The 6,963-nt window shown below is 44.1% G+C and overlaps 1 protein-coding gene across 1 annotated transcript in view; it reads left to right on the top strand.

Moving 5' to 3' along the window:
• Positions 1-1,841: 1,841 nt before the first annotated feature.
• LOC119464074 (lipase lipl-1-like) overlaps positions 1,842-6,963 on the top strand; it is a 236,414-nt gene continuing 231,292 nt past the window's right edge. The window contains exon 1 of the mRNA XM_049655883.1: positions 1,842-1,845. The gene's annotated coding sequence lies outside the window, so the exon portion shown is untranslated. The remainder of the gene's footprint in view (positions 1,846-6,963) is intronic.

Genomic DNA, 6,963 nt, shown 5'->3' with positions numbered 1-6,963 from the left:
TTCCTCTGACGACCTGGACGACCAACGCAGTCTTGTCGCCCGGGCCAAGGAGGCCGCCCAAGCCAGAGGGTTCCTGGAATAAGGAATCCTCCCACCTAGGGTGAATCGGGTCCTGACTGTGATTACCGTTTCAGAAAATAAAAGCTTATTTCTCTCTCGCTCTCTTGTTCATTATGCTTATTCTTGATGTGTTTTGCACTTTTAGATAGAAAATAAACATTTTTTTCTGGGTTTTTATATGTCTCGTCCTTAAAGGGTAAAATGATGCGTACATATAAAGTAAAGGCAAATATAAAGCATGAACCTTGCCACCTCATTCTGTACTGACTCGATGCGTCTCCATAAAGTGATGGCACTTGGATGCCATAATGTTGACGCGTATTCTAACAGAGGCCTGATGAGTGAAGCTCAAGCGCGGAGCACCGTTATGGGTTTGAAGGACACAATTAACGATGTTTAATTACTTCCTAGTTACATAAATGTCCAATTTTTAATATATTTTATGTGAGCCTGTCAAGCTAGATCCGTTGGTAAGTAAGCGCCTAGGTATTTGAAATATTTCACTCGCTCAATAACGGCGCTCTTTGTTCTGTACACTTAGAGACTCGGAAGGCAACGCAGAAAATGTCACAAGCTTTCTTTTAACTAAGTTAGTATCAACAGATTTACCTCTCCCTCTACCCTTCCCCATTGTAGGGTAGCAAATCGGAGTTACCCTTTTGGTTAACCTCCTCGCCTTCGCCTTTCTTCCGTCCCTCTCTGAACATACAGCTTGTTCTAAATATTTTTTTATTTTATGTGTTCAAATATCCCCATGTGCTTACAAAAAAAAAAAAAAAAACGATAAACGTGTTAAATTCAGTGATGGAAAAAATGGCCACGAATCTATCGCCGAGCCTTATCGCTAAATGCGCCGTATTGAACTGGCCAGCGGACAGTAACAGCTTTTTGGTCTCCTTTGCTTGTTTGGAACGTGTGGCAGTATGCATTCGAACGAGAGTTCTTTCACAAACACCTACGAAAGCTCATGACATTACTCACTTACGATTACTTACGAGACTCGCAAAAAGGAAGGAATTTTGTTACTTAGATTAACGACATTACTAACCTGCATAACCTCTTTAGAGTTATCCACGTATTCGCTGACAGCTGAGTAATATATCGTCAAACCACTGATCCTGTTCATGCAAACTCCAGGATGATATTAGCAGCCATGTCTGTTCGACTTGGCTAATGACTTGCGAAAGGCAAACAAATGTAAATCTACCTGCATTCCGCGCCGTGCTAAAGATTCCAATCTGTGCACATATTTATTGAATGACGCAACTTTTGTCATCTGTTAATTCTTACAAGCATCCCAGTCTTCATCTCTATAATGTTCTCTTGTGGTACGAGCTTCTTAATTACGTAGCAGAAAATGGTTAATCGCACCAAATATATTTTATGACATTTTTTTTCAACGTGTTGGCTTATTTACAATATACTATATGGAAAACGCTGGTTCGCTCGAAACTATAATAAACATATTATTACCGTCAATGTAGCCGCATGAGTGGAAGACGAAGGAGTGCCAGCGGAGAAGACGAAAGAAAGAACCTGTCTGAGGCTCAATTCTTGGCCAATCCCCCGAAGTGGGTACGAGCCATGTGCTGAGCACATCATCATCATCATCATCATAATCATCATCATCATCATCGTCGTCGTCGTCGTCGTCGTCGTCGTCTGAGGCTTTCCCTGAAGCCTGTTTGATTAACCCCGTTCTTCTCGCCTCGTAACAGTTTTGGTGCAAGTGCTGGGTGCTTGAAGCAACGACGGACCTGGAGCCATTTATTCTTCGTCGGAATCGTCGCCTCGCCGGACTACCACCTTTGCCTGTCAACATGCCCACCGAAGGAGACGCCCAGGGATCGATGCCTGCCACTCCGGGATCAATGCATTCTGGTACGTGGCGCTACTACCGAGAACCTCGGGTTTTCGCCGGGAAAGCAGATGAAGATGTAGACGAGTGGCTCAGGTGTTACTAACGAGTAAGCAAGTCCAACTACTGGGACACTACCGACCAACTATAACCAACGTTGTCTTCGCACTCACTGATACTGCCCTGATGTGGTTTGAGAATCACGAGGAATTATTAACGACGTGGGAACGTTTCCTTCATGAGCTAAACGAATGGTTCGGTGACACGGATGCAAAAATTAAAAAAACGCGCTGAGCACACCCTGGCACAAAGATCACAGCAACCAGGTGAGTCTTGCACTACCTACATCGAGGAGATCTTGAAATTGTGCAAGCAAACCGACGCAAGAATGTCCGAGGAAGACAAGGTCGGGCACCTGCTCAAGGGCATAGCAGATGAGGATGAGTACAATTTCCTGATCGGCAAGGAGAGTCTCGCTTCAGTGTCTGATGTCATGAAGCACCGCCGTACATTCGAGGCACTGAAGATGCGCCAAATAACGCCAAAGTTTGGCCGATTGGCCAATGTTACCACTGTGGCCCGTATCGATATGAGCTCTTCATTTGACCTGGCGACGACTGTAGGACAGATCGTCCGCGAAGAACTGGACAAGCCCAAGGGGACGGCACGTCGCCTGCCCGATGTCTCGGATGCCTCATTTTCGCAAGTGCACATAGACATGGTGCGTGTGTGTGTGTGTGCGCGCGTGCGTACGTGCGTGCGCGCGTGTGCGTGTGTGTGTGTCCATTCGGGCACACACTACGTGGCACATAACGCAGTGGCCCACGTAGACGTGAAAGTGGTTAGATACTTAAGGATACATACCGAAAAGAACTGTGAAGTTACCAAAAAATGCTTATCGTATTAATAGGATGAAGATTTTTGATTGACATGATTTAAAAATACCACACAGACCCAATGGGCATTGAGTAAGAGGGGGGGGGGGGGGTATTTATTACAATAAAAGCACAAGCAAACTCGCAAGGGAACAGGGTTACAAAGGAAGTGGACAAGAAAGCGCAACGCAACACGCAAATTGCAAAATATAAAAGAAGCTTCCAACGCAAGCGAACGAAAAAAGAAGAAAAAAAAACATGCCACGCAAAAGATTACGTTTGCGAAATAAGCACTAAACGGACGTTTGCCTGCAAGTGACTGAATTGACGATTTGTTGGCTTATGATAGGCCTTGACTGTGAGTTATTTTTATGGTGACGATGATACTCTTTGTACATGCCGCACGTGGCAACACGCCCCTGACGCCTGCCGCTACCAGTGCTACCAACCCTAAGGAAATTTTTTCTAAGATCTAGCGTATTTAGACATTGTTTAGTGAAATACGGAACTTTGCTAAGAATCTATGGAAACCTTGTGCCAGAACATCGAAACGATGTAACTATTGACTTGAAGGCGTGTTTTGAATTCAGTCACCGCAAGATATCTTCGCATTAGTCTGGGAGCTATGACTTTCGCCTTTAGTGCGGTGCAGTGAACGCATCTCACCAAGTAAATTAACGAAAGAGTGTGGATACCCTGGGCTCCTTAGCGCATTACTGCTATTGCTATTCTGCTCGTTCGTACCTCTATAGCTGGGCTGGCGATTCCTATGCACTCCGACTGAAATATTCAGCCGTAACCAGCCAAACAAACGGATGCTGGAGCACCAAACAAAGCAGCACGGGCGCCCCGACCGCATTTTCGTGCTTGGTGCCTAGGCATGCCTAGCACCCCAGCACGAAAATGCGGTCATGACGCTAAACAGCCAACTCTGCACGCACATATTAAAATTTACCGGGAACCACCCGTATAGGCAGAGCAACCTTGGATAGAATCAAAGCGGTTATGTGTTTGAATGAGTTTTGCTTTGGAGGAAACGTAAAAATAAGCCGCGTACCTTCGTGCGAATGGCGCGTACGCACGCAAGGGCGGTGGTGCTGTGTCAGCACAGCGGCATTCGAAAACAAGTTATTCACATCATTTATATTGGTGTTCTGCAGTGGCACACTGTTATGACACTTGAATTCTGTAAGGAGCCTCACCGCCCGTCTTCCATGCGTTTCGAATAAGGTTCCGTGTGCAATCTTGGCACATTGGTCTGAGCGCAAAACCGTTTTGAACAACAGCAAGATATGTACGCGCTGACGTAATCCTCCTAGGAATACAGCTGCATGCAGGAGGCTAGCTGTTTTGTTAGCATACCAACTTACACTGCGACCTCATGTCAGTTTAAATCCTGTGACTGCGTTATTTGAATACATTAAGACTTGCTTAGCACTAAAATTCAGCCACAAGATTTGGAGCCTGTTTGCACAACACAAACAAACAAAATATTATTGCAGAAATTGTATTGACAGATTAAACAACCACATTTAGCAAAATCTAGAGAAATACAGATCGTTTTTTTTTATCCGAGTTAGGGGAAATGGGCTTCGCAGGTTAGCAGCACTGGCTGCTACGGCAACGATGACGTGAGAAATGCCTTCGGGAAACGCGAGCGGGCTATTGAATGAATCTGTGACGAAGAAAGAGCTTTTGACGAAGCCTGCCGCACAAGAAAAAAAAACCAACGATACCGCGATTCAGACATCTTAGGCTACGGCCAAGAAACACGGCAACCTTCCTTTTTTTTCTTTTCTTTTGTTATTGACGAACGATGCGAAGCAAGCCGATTATCCGACCGCCTCGTCAATGCACCATTGTTAGGTCAGTCCTAGTTGACTTTTTATTTATTTCTTTCTTAGCAGAAAAAGATTCCCTAGCTTTCAGCACTTCGAGTCACTTATACTTGCGTTCAATGGTCGCCCACCATTCTCAAGACGTCGCTAGACTTAACGATGTGAACACAGAATAGGGCGCCGTTATTAACTAAAGATAAACACATCGTTAGCGGTCCCGCTATACGGGGTTGAAGCAAACACCGGTTCTTGCTTCGCCGACGCTTTGTGTGTGCTTTCTTCGTAAAAGTCGAGCCGAGTACCCAATATCAAGGGAAGTTCATATTTGCGCAAAACACAAAGCGAAGTGCAATACAGTATCTGCGGGGTGGCAAACAATCAAGAGCGATCCATGAGAACCTAGACCGTGGCTACAGCACACGAAACTTTCTCGACTCGTCAAAGCAGGAAAGGCCACGTCATTTAATGCTACATCCGCTTATATATATTTTTTCATTTAAGGGAATGGAATAGCTTTCCTCTGCACGTTATTGAAAGTGCGTCAATGATCCAGTTTCGATGTGCAATTTATAGCGAAATATTTAACCTATAAGACTGCGTTGTTATCTTTACACACGATTGATTTATGAAGCTACGCTTGCTATTCATCGCTTCTTTTTCCTTCTGCCGTCCCAAATTTAAAGTGTCATAGTGTGTATCGTAGCGTGTACTTTCCTTTTCCGTGCTCTAGCACTACTGTGTCACTTTACCATTTCTTATGCCATTTTCTAATGTAATTTTTTTTCATTGCTGAACTTATTGGTTCGTTGAAATTACGTCATTATTTCTTTCCTGCGCTCGTATGTCTGCATTACTCCCAGTTGTAGTTGTTATTTATTGTACTTGTATTGTAATTGACTACAATTGTATTTGGAATAATATTGTATTACAGTTTGTGTTATTATTAATTGTATTGACTAGTGTATTACCACGGTGATCCCCTTGGGGATTGGCAGCATAATCGAAAAAAACTCAATAAAAAGTACACATCTACTGAAGGAACTAATCTGGCAACTTACGAGAAGGACATCTTATCTTTTTTTTTTTTTTTTTGTTCTGCACTGGTTCCTTCGGACATCGCTCTCTGTATCTGATGTCAGGCATCTGCATCGCCATTGGCCACGTCTGTTATTAAATCACTGCTGCATCACCGTGGCGCAATACTGTGATACGGAAGGCCGCGAGGCCCGCGAATTTCATTTCATTTGATTACAACAACAACAAAAAAGCCGTAAATCTGTTTAAGCATAAGCCGAATCTAGGGGAGGACCATGATCACACACAATTGGCAACACCGAATATGTAGTATAAGCATAACAGTGAAGACATAGCACATTCAGGTAATGATTAAAGGAACCAAATCACACTTGAGTGAACAGTCAAATAAAATGCACCACAAAAGTACAGTCAAACTGGAACTTCTACATGCATATGTACAAAAACGAGTAAATAAATCAAACAGTCGTATAAACAGGTAGACAGTCATAAAACAGTCGTACATCTACAGAAACAATTTCACTGCCATAACTACAGACGAAATTATGTGGAGGCTATTAAAGGATAGTTAAAACGAAAGAGAAATTGTGACAGGTAATGAAGTAATATTAGTGACACGACATTTTCGCTAAATAAAAGCTTTTAAATACTGGAGTAACATTGTTACCAGTTTGGTAAATCGCCGGTGTAACCGGCATTTGGTTGGTACAACACTAGACGAAAAGTGAACAAACAATGGAGGTTCGCGCCTGACGTCACGGCTCACGTCACTACCATCTGGCATCAGGCCACTCACACTTTCCAGACGGGGCTCCTAATCCACCATCGTGCAACTACCAAGCTTCATGCAGTGGCCGAAGCCTAATCGCATGGCCGAACCACTGAGCCTGAAAAGGGTTCCAGGAAGAGGTGGCGGGCTGTTTATAACGCCTTCGTGGAGCGCGTCTAGTTAGGGGCGGTTAGAATTAACGGATAGGCTTAGCGCATAACACCGACTGGCGTGGTCTGAATCTGATGGGCTGTGACGGTACGCAGTTACACGTCTGTAGCGACGTTGAGCTGCTTTCGCCTGAGAGATTTCGCCGTTGCAGCTTCGCGTTCCCCTTCGTCCAGCATTGGCGCCTAATTTAGGCAGCGTTAGCCCTTCCTGGTTTAAATCTGATTATTGTGACAATTTTACGCATTTTGCATTCATATAGTAAAGAAGCGCGCAAAAACGAAAACAAATTCCAGTGGAGTTTTGGCCAAAAAGTATGGAAGGATTTCTTCACGAATTGCCCACAAATAAACGCATCTG

The sequence above is a fragment of the Dermacentor silvarum genome, chromosome 9 (genome assembly GCF_013339745.2).
Source record: "Dermacentor silvarum isolate Dsil-2018 chromosome 9, BIME_Dsil_1.4, whole genome shotgun sequence".
NCBI classification, from domain to species: Eukaryota; Metazoa; Arthropoda; class Arachnida; order Ixodida; family Ixodidae; genus Dermacentor; species Dermacentor silvarum.
The sequence above is the reverse complement of the archived record's forward strand: the minus strand, read 5'-3'. Positions and strand labels throughout refer to the sequence as shown.